The 14,730-nt window shown below is 36.6% G+C and overlaps 1 protein-coding gene and 1 long non-coding RNA gene across 2 annotated transcripts in view; one reads left to right on the forward strand and one right to left on the reverse strand.

The window, feature by feature from the left end:
• The window catches only part of LOC131836668 (uncharacterized), a 56,303-nt gene extending 50,223 nt beyond the window's left edge, over positions 1-6,080 (forward strand). The window contains exons 2-3 of the long non-coding RNA XR_009355713.1: positions 1,454-1,536; positions 5,964-6,080. This is a non-coding gene — a long non-coding RNA (uncharacterized LOC131836668). The remainder of the gene's footprint in view (positions 1-1,453; positions 1,537-5,963) is intronic.
• The window catches only part of SGPP1 (sphingosine-1-phosphate phosphatase 1), a 35,538-nt gene that overhangs the window by 12,419 nt on the left and 8,389 nt on the right, over positions 1-14,730 (reverse strand). The window lies entirely within an intron of this gene.

Consider the following 14,730-nt stretch of genomic DNA (forward strand, 5'->3'; position numbering starts at 1 on the left):
TCAAGCCATGATCTCAGGGTTGTGACACTGAGCCTGCTTAAGATTCTCTTTGCCTCTCCCTCTGCCCCTCCTCCTCCCCCGCCCCTCAGCCCTTGGCTCATTGTGGAGCACGTGCTCTCTTATCAGGGGGGAAAAAATACTTTTGCATGACTGAACAAGTGAATGAAATCTGGGGTTTCTACACTCCTCATTGTGAGAACTGGCTCGTTTTTGTTTCTATAGTAAAGACTTGATCACTGGCATGCTGCAGAAGAAAAACAAGTAGGAGACATTTTTCACGTAGCTCCAAAATGAAATACCTCTGGGATAGTGCTTGAATCTGATCCATGTAAGCATCCTTGCTTCCCTGGGGAGGAAGACTGAGCATTATCTCCCTCTCAGTTCCATCACTGACTGCTATTTGTAGTTTCTCTTGGTACTTCCCTATCTTGTATTCAGTATTCAACACCCTGTAACTGGTTTTCCACTTCTGCCCCTCCAGTAAAATTTCAAATGGTAACCTTTTTGAGAAAAATTGTGGGGGGAGGGGGGGACTGGAATCAGAAAGTCATAAAAATAGAAAAAAAACAAAGTGTAGATAACTCTTGGTATCAGGCACTAGTGTTAAGACTTGACTTTGAATCTTCTTGTATTCGAGGGAAAGAGGAAATGATGGATAGACACAGTGGCAAGTTTGTAAAGGAATAAGGAAGGGGACACAATTGATGCTTTATAACTTCAAATCTCTCCATGAAACTGAAGCCAAGGTGGTTCAATTTAATCAGAATCAACGTGGTTCAATAAGAAGTGAAGTTGAAAGAAGCGAGTTAGTAGGGCTTCAAGAAGCGTGGTAAAGATTTTACTACATAGTTGTTTTGATTTGACTTACCTACTGTATTTGACATGGCCACCACTTTCTTGAAAGTCTAAATACCCTGATTTCTCTAGTACCACATTCTGTTTTCCTCTTTCACCATGTATTTTTTTTCTGTGTTTCCCACACAAGGGCCTATCTTCTTCTTGTTCCTTAAACACTGCATAAGTAAATAAGGATTCTGCCCTTAGCAGTTCTTGGTAGTCTCAGCTTTTATTTTTTAACTACTTCACATGCCAAAGACCTACCTAGCATTTCCTTGCGTTAAGAACCATATGGCCATTGCCTGCACCTGCACCTTCTACCACACATCTCTCTCTCTCTGGAGTTAATTAAAAACCCACTACACTTCAAACCAATGTCATCATCCTATCACCCAAACTTGTTCCTCCTCTCATATTACCTATTTCATTTAGAAACCTCATAACCCATATAATAATCTGAGAAACATGAATTATCCTTGATTCCTTCCTTATCCCTCATATTCAACCAATAATCACATCTTGCTGATTCTACCTTCTAAATACTTCTTGATTCTATCAACTCTTTTCCACTCTTCTTAAACTGTCCTTACTCAGATCCTCATCATTTCTTTTCCAGGCTCTACCTGTTTCTCCAGTGTTCTTCCACATGCATGAGAAACTTGGTTAAGGGGGCAGACAGACATGTAACTATATAGTGAGGTAAGTGCTATGAGAATACCCTAAAAATTCCGAGGGATTCTAAGGGATGGGCACCTAACTTAAAGACGTTAACAAAGTCACCCAGATTGAATAATATCCAAGTTATCCTGGGAGATGAGTAGGATTTAATCTTTAAAAAAAAGGAGTACAGGGCAAAAAAGATAAAAGGCATTATAAACAGCAGGAACCCCACGAACAAAGGCTCGCCAGCAAGAAACTGTAAGCAGTATGGTTTTCTAGGAGAATAAACTTACACTGTAGCTGGCAGAAGGCACTAAATAAGTGAACGTAAAATATGCAAGTTATACGATATTTAAAGATATATAGATTATATAAGATGTGTTAAATACTATGTGTTCAAGTGTGTTAAGTGCTATGGAAAAATAAGAGAACAGGTGTCGAAACAGTAATGTTCATCAAATACTCCTTATGCTCCTCCACATTTTTAGGTTCACTTGCACTTAGATTGGGACTATGTGACTAGTTTAGCCAATGAGCTGGGTAAAAGTGACTTATGCCACTTTTAATCATTCTATGAGCTCTCTTCCTTATAGATGTAACCTGGAAGCCACATGCTGACATGTATACAGGACAGGCAAACTTCCATCAGTCTGGGTCTCTGAAGTCCAGTTGGTTTCACTGGTGAATTTTACCAAAAATTTTTTTTTAAGTTTTTAAAAAATATTTTACTTATTTATTTGACAGAGAAGGATCACAAGTAGGCAGAGAGAATGAGGGAAGCAGGTTCCCTGCTGAGCAGAGAGCCTAATGTGGGGCTCAATCCCGGGACCCTGAGATCATGACCTGAGCTGAGGCCAGAGGCTTAACCCACTGAGCCACCCAGGCACCCTTTACCAAACATTTTTAAAAGATTTAATATCCACCTTTCTCAAGCTCTTACAAAAAAACAAAACAACAATAACAAAAAAACCCAGAAGTGAACACTTCCTAACTCTGTGAAGCCACTATTACCCTGATACCAAAACCAGAGAGACATCACAAAAAAACTACAGATCAATATCCCCTGTTTAAGTACAGGTGCAAAAACCTCCTACAAAATATTAGCAAGCCAAATCCAAGAATTTGTTAAAAGTATTATACACCATGATGTATGATACGGGATTTATCCCAGAAACGCAAGAGTGGTTCAACAAAGAAAAATTAATGTAATATATCACATTAACAGAATTAAGAAAAAAATACCCATGATCATCCTTCATAATAAAAGCACTAAAAAATTAGGAAAGAAGGGAATTTCTTCAGCATGATAAAGGGCATTTATGAACTACCTACAGATAACATACTTAATGATGACAGACTGAAGTTTTCTCCCCAAGATGAGAAAGACAAGATGTCTACCTCTCACAGCTGCTATCTAACACTGTGTGTAAGTTCTAGCCAGAACAATTAGGCAAGAAAAAGAAAAGACATCCAAATTGGAAAGGACAAAGTAAAACTACCTCTACTCACAGATAACATGATTGTAAGAAGAAAGAAAAAAAAAGAAAAGAAAAAGAAAATCCCATAAGAATCCACAAAAAACGACTAGAGTTAATAAATGAATTCAGCAAAGTTGCAGGGTACAAGATCAAAACACACAAATCAGTTCTGTTTCTATACACCAGCACTTAACAATCTAAAAAGGAATTTAAGAAAATTCAATTTACGATAGCACCCAAAAGGATAAAATAACCTAGGAATAAATTTAACCAAGTAAGTAAAAGACTGGTACACTGAAAGCTACAAAACATTAATGGAAGAAGTTACAGACCTTGTCTTTGACATAGGATATATTTATACATTAGGATATAATAGATATTATGTATATTCTCTATATGTATATATGTGTGTATGTATATATATGTACATATCCAAAAAGTCATAGTATTTATTTTAATTATTGTCTCTTTCCTCAAGAATTTAAGTTCGGGGGCACCTGGGTGGCTCAGTGGGTTAAAGGCAGAATTTGGATCAGGTCATGGTCTCAGGGTTCTGGGATTGAGCCCCACATCGGGCTCTCTGCTTAGCAGGGAGCATGCTTCCCTCTCTCTGTCTCTGCCTGCCTCTCTGCCTGCTTGTGATCTCTCTCTGTCAAATAAATAAATAAAATATTTAAAAAAAAAAAGAATTTAAGTTCCATGGGGGGCAGGAACTTGAATCTGTTTTGTTCAATACCGTATTATCAGTGACTACAAGTGTCTACATATAGTAGTCAGTCAATAAATACTTGATAAATAAAGTAAACATAAACCTTCAGCCACAGGAGAGTATCAGTCTTACCTTATCACATTCATGATAACCTTAGGTCACAGGTCCATCAGTTCCTGGCCTCAAACCTGGGCTGCCTTAACCTTTAGTTCTAAGAGCATCTCCGGAATCCATCACAATAAATTGGAATCTGAAAATCCTTTTGAGTAAGCTTAGGGAATTTCCAAAGCTTGTTTTAGAATAATCACTGTTAGGTAAGGATTCTGTAACTTAAGCTCTTAAAACTAATATACACTTTCTAAAACAAAGTAACCAAATTGTATAGAAATAAAAACAATTTCCTACAATAGCACATTATGAACTGTATTTTGTATACTAAAAGCAAACCAAAGCAAAAAACTTAATCACAACAGCATGTTTTCCTTCATAGTACTTTCCACACTGGCAGGCTAGTATAGTATATAATAATATATGGGTTCATAAAGGTAAAATAATAACAAAAACTGACCCATATGCAGTCATTTAATGTATACATTAAGACAAATATGTGAGCTAAAGCATTTTCAACTCAATCTGTCCTTTTCACCTATTCATATCTGGTGTCATCTTACTGTTTCTTTTGAATTCTGAAGTTACAAAGTATCAATTTAGCAACAGAACTCATCAAGTAAATATTATAATTTTAAGTATATTTTTTATTAAAAACCACAATAAGGAAAGTATTATTTAGGGCACCTGGGTGGCTCAGTCGATCTTCCCCTCAAGGTCACGATCCCAGGGTCCTAGGATCAAGTCCTGCATGGCGCTCAGCTGGAAGACTGCTTCTCTCTCTCCCACTACACCCCCACCCCGCTGTATTCCCTCTCTTGTGTCTCTGTCAAATAAATAAATAAAATCTTAAAAAAAAAAAAAAAGAAAAAGGAAAGTACTGTTTATTACCATCCTATCCTATGTAGACTTAGGTTAACAAAATAGGATCTCTTTCCCAATTTCTGTTACAGGGAAGGGATTTGTGAAAAGGAAAGAAAAGGACTACATGTTTTAGCTTGTATCATTTTACAGCTGCAGGCAGGCAGACCACAGCTTTCCAGACAGTTAGGATGAACAAGAAATTCCTGATTCTCTCTGTGGAAACCAGAGTAGAAACAAGAGAAATTTAGTAAATTCAATCCTTCAGGCAGTTACCCATTCATTCATTCATTCATTCCAATTCTAATGTATCAAAGAAATTTTTATATAATCATCTGTTGGATAATCTAGCCCTATCTGCTACAAAGCCCCAGAGAATTTTTCCAGTGTCTAATACGGATCCCATGGGGATCTGTTTCTTAAAAAAATCCCTATTCAAATATCCAGGGTTGGGAGCAAATTTAGCCTGGGGTATGAATAGCTCTTACAGAGCCACTTCAGCACTTGGGAGGGTAAGTGGAAGAGGAGCAACTAAGTACAGTAATTTTAAAAATGGGAAGAGCACTGCAACAGAAAACTCAAATTGTCTTCTCCACACTGGCAAATTTAGCAATTCTGTAAGAGCCCTAGTTTCTATTTTTATATAAGTCCTCTTCCTCTTTTCCTCTGCAATAACAATCTAACCAACCTTTTTCTCACTTCTGATGCACACATATTTGCAACTGTTCTGTCCTCCCCTTGACTGTCACACTCTACTAATTCCTAACCATCCCAGTCCTTTACTTGACAAATAAACTGGCTGAATTTTTTAAAGCCACAGTTCATTTCTAGGAAGATGTTACAAGAAGTAAATGTGGATTTGTTCTTTATTGAAGAGTTAACAGATTAAATAATTTTACTTAACACAACTTACTGTGTACCAGGCACTGTTTTAAGACCTTTAGAAATTAAAAAAAAAAAAAAAGACCTTTAGAAATATTAGCTCATTTAATCATAGAACAACCCTGTGGAGTAGATATTCTAATTCAAATGAAACTGAGTCAAAGAGAGGTCCAGAATTAAACAGGCGTTAAGTAATGGAGCTGAGATTCAAACACTGAAAGTCTAATTCCCAAATCTAAGCTCTTAACCACTATACTAAGCTGTCATTGATTAATAGCATGTTGTTTAATTCCTTGTATCACTGTATCAAGCAGATTATCTCTCAGATCTTTTTTATTTAGGTTTTTCTTAAAATAGAGCTAGGTACAAACTTAATTAGAGGTAGAAGGGATCTTAAAGATACTAATTCCACTCTCCTTTCTTTACAGATGAAGAAACGACCCAGGGACACTTATTCTTCCAGTGGCCTATCCTGATACCTTTTCCAATTTACCATGCTTGTTACTTTACACTTTTATCACTATACAAATAGGTAATAATTTTAAGTTTGGTAGGAGTTTCTAGTTTTTATTTATTTTTTTCTTAAGAGAATGTTGAGCTTTACTTGCTGAATTGATGTTATGTCCTCTAATAAGAAAGTTTTACTTAAATCTTTAGGTCTTATCAAAAAAGCTTAAAGAAAAATTTATAAGTCCTTCACATTATTTTCAAATTAGAAAACATTTAGCAAACGGAGAACAGATCATATGACCTCCTAGATGCTTTTAATTTGACACCACGATCTAATCTTTTCATTGCACAGGCTATTATGGGAACACTTATCTAAACTCTCCCTTCTGTTATTCTACTAAACGGTTTTATTCCTACTGATATGCTTTCCTTAACTCTTTACCACACATAATCAGAATTAGTTTTTATATTGTGTCATTTGTCATTCGCATTCATTGAGGTTAGTAAAAGTCCATAAAATGACCTGCAATTAAAGCAATGACAAAAACTGTCTTCAATAGAATTTGGAATTTTCATAGTAATTTAAATATGGGACAAAGTCAGGCACCAGAAAAAACTATATTTTGAACTCAAGAAATGGATAGTGTATATGTAAACAACAGATGACAAGGATACCACCTTAATGATATATCTGCCTTGTTTTCATACCCTGCTACTCAAATAAAAATTGATGCAAACTTCTGAAAAGCATTTTGTCCATACATAAAAAAGCTCTAAGTGTTCATATACATTGACACAGTGATCTCTCTCCTAAAAAGGCTTAGAAATGTGGACCAAGGATTCATATATAAAAATGTTTATCATGCAATTATATATACCATACAATGATGAACAAATCAGTATATATTGATTATAATGTAGTAGTTTAAAATAAAAATGTAGATAATAGGAATTGAATTATGTAGAGAAAATAAAGTATTATAAGGATACAGAATATCTCACTGAGCCCTAAGGCAAAAGGAAGCTAAGGCTTAAAGAAACTGGAGCTATCAACTAGACAGTCACAGGATCCTCTCTTCTTCCATATCCACTTCATCTTTTTCTGTGTGGCAGCTTTTCCGCTCTTTAGTCCAGATGGTAGATGAAGGTTTTTTAAATTCTTCAATGGAGAAACCTGCCCAAACTCAGTACCTGTTCTCAATTTCTTTTCTTTTCTTTTTCTTTTTCTTTTTTTTTTTTAAGATTTATTTGTCAAAGAGAGAGGGAGCACAAGCAGTGGGAGCGACAGGGAGAGAGAGAGAAGCAGACTCCCCGCCAAGCAGGGAGCCGGATGCAGAACTCCATTCCAGGACCTCCAGATCATGACCTGAGCTGAAGGCAGCCCAGACGGCTTAACCGGCAGAGCTACGCAGGTGTCCCCTGTTCTCAATTTCTGATGGACAAAGTATTTGCCCTAAAGTTGAGGGACTCTTAGGGGGTTGTTGATGAAGTTTTAGAATGTAGGTGAGGTTCAGTGGGATGGAGGTCCAGAGCCGATGACCAAGAAAGAATTCTTGAGACATCTTTGATGCAAAATTGTTTTTTTTTAAGCACGGGGACAGTACCCGTGGGCAGAAAGAGCTGCAGCTGTAGGGTTGTGAGGGGTGGTAGGTTATGTAGGATGGGGTTGGGTAGGTAAGGAAAAGGGAGGTTTCACTCGAACTTTCATATGCTAAAGAGGACCTACAAGATATGGGAGGCATTGTCAAGGTCATTTTTCCCTCTAGCAAGGTATTAACATTGTTAAAGATAGGTGGGAGATTTAAAAAAAAAAAAAAAAAAGATAGGTGGGAGATGCCTAAAGAATGTCACATATGTCCCACCCAGGAGTGGGGGTAGAGGAAGGTTGCAGGGTGTCAGCTTTTGCTTTGTCCTCAGCCAGCCTTCTGTTCCCTCATCATTGTAAGCTAGGCTGACTTGCCAAAGGTGACTACTTCTTCAGGTGTGGGACAATGGGCTAATTTCATAATCTCTTTGTATCAGTTTCCTCATCTATAAATGGAGATAACAGTATCTATAGTAAGTACAGTCCTATAATATAAAAACTATTTTGCAAGAATATGAAAGTGTTTCTTTCATTAAAAATATTTTCTAGAGGGGTGCCTGGGTAGTTCAGTTGGTTAGGTGTCCAACTCTTGACTTTGGTTTAGGTCATACTTTTGGGGTCGTGGGATCAAGCTCCGCATGGGGCTCCCCACTCTGCAGGGAATCTCCTTCTCTCCATCTCCCCACTCTCCCTTTGCCCCCCCCCCCCAACTTGGAAACACTCTCTCTCTCTCTCTCTCAAATCAATCAATCAATCTTAACAAAAAAAAAAAAAAAAGTTTTCTGGGAATTTTTACTGATAGAGAAAAAAGATTAGAGTTCTCTAGAGAAATAAATCCGGTAAGATACACACACACACACACACACACACACACACACACACACATATAAATGGAGAGGGAAGTCACTGCAAGGAATTGGCTTTATTACTGGATTTATTTTAAGGATCATGGAGCCTACAAATACAAAATCTGCAGGGTATGCCAGTGGACTGGAGATCCAGGAAAAAGCTGATGTCACTCAAGTCCAAAGATAGTAGGTGAACAGAATCCCCTCTTCCTGGGGGGAAACAGTCTTTTTTTCTCTTAAGGCTTTCAATTAATTAGATAAAGCCCCACCAATATTATGCAAGATTATCTCCTCAAAATCTACTGACTGAAATGTTAATAACCACCTTAAAAATATCGTTTTTTCAAAGATTTTTAAATTTGTCAGAGTGTACACATAAGCAGGGGGAGTGGCAGGTAGAGGGAGAAGCAAGGTACCCAGTGAGCAAGGAGCCTGATGTGGGACTCAATCCCAGGACCCTGGGATCATGACTGAGCTGAAGGCAGATGCTTAATTAACCGACTAAGCCCACCCAGGCATCCCTAAAAAATATCTTCACAGAAACATCTATAATAGTGTTTGCCCCCAAAATCTGGGTATCGTGGCCTAGATAAGTGTCCTATAAAATTAAGTATCACACATTATATTAAATGAAAATATGTTGAAATTATTTTCAAACTGTCAGAAAATACCAAAAAAGTTAACATTAGGTTTTTTTCTATTTTTATTTTACAAGTCTTCTATAAAGCTCAGTACTTAGCTTGTCTGTCCTTTTAGCAACATTTAACCATATTAATTAGGGGTGCCTGGGTGATTCAGCCAGGTAAGCAGCTGACTTTGGCTCAAGTCATGATCTCAGGGTCTTGAGATCAAGCCCCGAGTCCTGCTACCCCCTCAGTAGGGAGTCTGCTTGTCCCTCTTCCTCTGCCCCTAACCCCCGTTCATGTTCTCTCAACTAAATATAACCTTCAAAACAAACAAAAAATATTAATTATTAGCCTTTTGTAGAAACACTCTTCTACTTGTAGCTTCCCTTTATAGTATATTCTTTTTATGATACTGTCCAATTTATACTCCTTCTGCATATATCCCTGCTTAAGCCCCCCTGCAGTGTGGCCCTGGAGACATGCTAATACTGTGTTGATCCAACTTTTTTTACTACAACATTGGATCAGGTATGGACACTTGGTCCTGAAGGAGCAAATCCATTGGCTGGAATGAGCTGATTAGATTGTTTTTTCTAATTATAATTGAATTTAAGTCAGTCATGACTCTCTGTTGTATGCTTGAAATTGAAATAATGTAGAAGCAGGGTAAGGCTGACATGCATGCCAAAGCAGAGAGAGAAGGAAACAAATGAGAGGCCATGTAACCCTAAGAAACAGATGGATGGCACTGCCTGATAGCATTCCAGGGGCCTGGCTCCATTCCCTCAGGAAGCCTGACAGCACTTTCTTGATTTTGACTTCCATAAGAAGATATTCCTTCTAGTCCTCAAATAAATTTTCTTTTTTTTATTTAAGCTGGTAGAAAGAACCCCCTGCCACACACACAGCCTTAGTTAGATAATCCCTAAGATCTCTTCTTACCTCTCAAACTGCTACTTGTCAGATTCTGTTTCAGTTTCTTTTTACCCTATCCATTCCTTAAATATTAATGTATTTTAAGGTTTTTTCCTTAGACCCTCTGTTCTTCTCACTGTATGTACTCTCCAAGGGCAGTACCACCCACTCTTATCATTCATTCTGCACATAGATGCTGATGATACAAACCTGTCTAGGTCTCTTTGCTTTGCTTTGCTTTTTAATTTAAAGTCAGTTAGGGGTGACTGGGTGGCCATGTTAAGTGTCTGCCTTTAGCTGATGAGGTCATGATCCCAGGATCCTGGGACTGAGCCCCACATTGGGCTCCCCATTCAGTGGGAAGCCTGTTTCTCCCTCTCCCACTCCCCCTGCTTGTGTTCCCTCTCTAGCTGTGTCTATCAAATAAATAAAATCTTTTAGGAAAAAAAACCCAACATATAGTACATCATTAGTTTCAGGTGTGTTCTATTATTAATCAGTTGCATGTAACACCCAGTGCTCATTACATCACATGCCCTCCTTAATGCCCATCCCCCAGCTACGTCATCACCCCATGCACCTCCCCTTCAGCATCCCTCAGTTTGTTTCCTAGAGTTAAGAATCTTTTCATGGTGGGCGCCTGGGTGGCTCAGTTGGTTAAGTCACTGACTTCAGCTCAAGTCAGGATCCCTGCTCAGCGAGGAGTCTGCTTCTCCCTCTCGTGCTTTCTTTCTCTCTCTCAAATAAATAAAATCTTTTTTAAAAAAAAAGGTCTCTCATGGGTTTTCTTCATTGATGAGTTTCCATTCCATTTTCCCTCTCTTCCCCATGATCCTCTGCGCTGTTTCTTATTTTCCACATATGAGAGAAATCATATAATTATCCTTCTCTGATTGACTTACTTCACCCAGCATAATACCCTCCAGTTCCACCCACATAGATCTAAATAGTAAATATTCATCCCTTCTGATGGCTGAGTAATACTCCATTGTACTCCATTATACTGTACTGTATACTATACATTGTACACCATAATACTCCATTATAGTTGAGTATTTGCTTTCAAATTGTGTATATATATATATATATATATATATATATATATACACTCCATTGTATATATAACTTCTTTATTAATTCATCTGTCAATGGGCATCTCAGCTCTTTCCACAGTTTGGCTAATGTGGACATTGCTGTTATAAGCATTGAGGTGCCCATGTCCCTTTGGATCAATACATTTCTATCTTTGTGGTAAATATGTCTAGGTCTCTTTCATGTGTAGACCTGCCTCCCAGATAGTTCTGTCTTAAAGACACCTCAAATTCAATTAAAACTAAAATGGAATTCTCCTCCTGCTTTCCAGATTTTCTATTTCTACAAATTAAACTACTATTTCTCAGCTTCCCAAATAGGAAATCTGGGAATAATCCTTTACTCCTGTTTTTTCTTCCCACTGCCAACTGGAATTAATCACCACGTCTTGTCAATTCTACCTCTAAATATCTCTTAAAGGTATCCATTTCTTTCTACTCCCACTGACACTACCTAGGTCAGGGGCCAGTTGAGTTTTTAAATAAAGAGGCAGATAGTAACTGTTTTGGACTTTGTGGATTACGTAGTCAGTGTCACAGTTATTCAGCTCTATTGCTGTAACACAAAAGCATCACACACAATCTAGATATAAATGAATAGACATGGCTGTGTTTCAATAAGGTTTTAGGAATCCCCACTAAAATTATTAATTTCCTATAATTTGTACCTGTCACAACATATTCTTCTTGTGGCTTTTTTCAACTATTTAAAATGTAAAAAAATCATTCACAGTTCACAAGTCATATAAAATCAGGCAGCTGTTCGTAGTCTCCTGATCTAGGCCTCCCATCTTTTCTCCCTTGAATTGGTGGAGTAACATCTTAGTTGGTCTAGTTTCCCTGCCTCCAGTCTTACTGCTCTCTAGTCCATTTTCTATACTTTAGACACAATAGTCTTCCTAAAATAACAATCTAATCTCCTCCAAGCAAACAGACCATATTTTGGGGGTTTTGCCCTGTTATCTGTAGGGCTTGTGATACTGGCTAGTACTTACTAAAACTGAAAGGATTATATTTGTGGAATTTAATAGCGTTACCTTTATTAAAGCTTTTTAGTCAAGAAAAAAGGTACACTTGCAACAGAAGAAATAAACATCATAATTCTCAGTTGATACGATTTTCTTCTATGAAGAACAAATGAGATTATACATATAAATTATTAAATTAAAGGAGACCTGAAAAAAGTTGCTGTTTATATGATCAATGCATAAAAATCAAGCATGTTTCTATCTTCCAGCCCCAAAGTTAGAATATTTGATTTTTAATATCATTGTAACATATAACATGCGTTTTATATATACATATATATATAAAACGCATGTTATATATATATATATACACATATAACATATAACAATAACAAAAAATATAAAGTTACTACAAATAAATCTAACAGAATTTATACTTGATTTATATGAAGGTTATAAAACTCCATTGAAATAAGAAAACCTAAATATATAAGATTCACCATATTCACAGATACATTCAATATTGTAAGGCTATTAATTCTCTCTACATCCATTTATAAATTCACTGCGATTTCAATAAAAGTCCAGAGTTTTTTATAGAAATTAAAGAACTCAATCTAAAAAGTACGTTGAAAGCAAATACTCAAAAACAGCCAAGACAATCTTGAAGAATATGGTAGAGAACTTTCATAAATAAGACTTACTCTAAAGCAATTAATGAGACTTACTCTAAAGCATAAATTAAATAAGACTAAAGCAATTAATAATTACTCTGAAGCCATTTCATAAGGTAAGACTTACTCTAAAGCATGACAGTGATAAAGAGATAGACAAAAAAAACAGTGAAACACAACAAAGAACCCCAGAATCACACCCATAAATATATGGGAACTTGATATATAACCTAAGTGGAGAAAGGATGAATTATTTAAAAATAGTATTAGGTCAATTAATTATCAGTGTGAAAAAAATCACATCAGATCCATATCTCACAATATATACAAAACTAAGGTTAGATCAAATTTTTTAAACATGAAAGTAGTATTTTATCTTTCCAATAAAAAAAAAATAGCAACAGGATTTTTCTTTTAGAGCTAGAAAAACAGGGGCGCCTGAATGGCTCAGTGGGTTAAAGCCTCTGCCTTCAGCTCAGTCATGGTCTCAGGATATAATATATGTATATAAACAAGTGAAATGTATGTATATAAATATGTATATAAACAAGTATATATATATGTATATAAACAAGTGAAAACAGCAAGAGTAAGTAAAAAATATTATAAAGCTACAATCATTGTAATAGTATGGAACTTGCACACAAATATCAGATGTTCCAATTCTAAGTAAAAAATATGGATATAGACCCAAGTATATACCTATATTTAATACATGATAAAAGTGACAGTTCAAGTCAGTAGGCGAAAATGGGCTATTGATGCTATTGGGGAATATCAAGTGAGATTCCTTCCTCAAAGAAAGAGATGGTTAAAAGATTTAAGCATATGGGGCACCTGGGTGGCTCAGTGGGTTAAGGCCTCTGCTTTCGGCTCAGGTCATGATCCCAGGGTTCTGAGATCGAGTCCCACATCGGGCTCTCTGCTCAGCAGGGAGCCTCTTCCTCCTCTCTTTCTGCCTGCCTCTCTGCCTACTTGTGATCTCTCTCTTTCTCTGTCAAATAAATAAAATCTTTAAAAAAAAAAAAGATTTAAGCATAAAAAAAAAAAAAAAACAGAGAAGTACTGTAAGAAACAACAGACAAAACCCAGAAACTATGAAACAAAAGAGACCTAAAAAAAAATAATTCTGGGGCACCTGGGTGGCTCAGTGGTTTAAGCCTCTGCCTTCGGTCATGATCTCAGGGTCCTGGGATTGAGCCCCACATCGGGCTTTTTGCTCAGAAGGGAGCCTGCTTTCCTCTCTCTCTCTGCCTGCCTCTCTGCATACGTTGTGATCTCTGTCTGTCAAATGAATAAATAAAATCTTTAAAAAAAAAAAAATTCTGCTTGGAAAAAATGGTAGGAAGAAAATAGGAAAGCACATTTCTAAATCATACATGAACAAAAAGGTAATGTGACCACAATATAAAGGGCTTCAAAAACCAATCAGTAACCCAAGAGAAACAAAAACATATGCCCATGCAAAAACTTACACAAAACTATCCATAGCAACACTATTCAAAATAACCAAAAAGTAAAACCAAATGTCTATCAACAGGTGAAGGGATAAATAAAATGTATATCCATCTGATGGAATAGTACACTTCACAATAAAAAGGAATGAAAGGAATAAAGCACTGATACATGCTATAATATGGATGAATCTTAAAACATGCTAAGTGAAAGAAACCAGCAACAGACTATATATTGTATGCTTTCATTTACATGATATGTCCAGAGTAGACAAATCTATACAAACAAAGTGGATTAGTGATTGTCTAGGGAGTTGGGGGGGGGGGTGAAGAGTGACTACTATGCGTATTGGGTTCCTTTGGGTGGTGATGAAAATATTCTAAAGTTGATTGTAGTGGTGGTTGCACAACTCTATGAATATATCAGAAGCCACTGAACTGCATATTTTAAATGGGTGAATATATATGAATTACTTATCAGTAAGTTTTTTGTAATAAAAAAAGTAAGGTAACTAAAGGTGAGAGGATTTGTTTCTGTCCATAAAGGATTAACGGCTATAACAACAGCCATTCCATTATAAACA

The sequence above is a fragment of the Mustela lutreola genome, chromosome 7 (genome assembly GCF_030435805.1).
Source record: "Mustela lutreola isolate mMusLut2 chromosome 7, mMusLut2.pri, whole genome shotgun sequence".
In the NCBI taxonomy this organism is placed as follows: Eukaryota; Metazoa; Chordata; class Mammalia; order Carnivora; family Mustelidae; genus Mustela; species Mustela lutreola.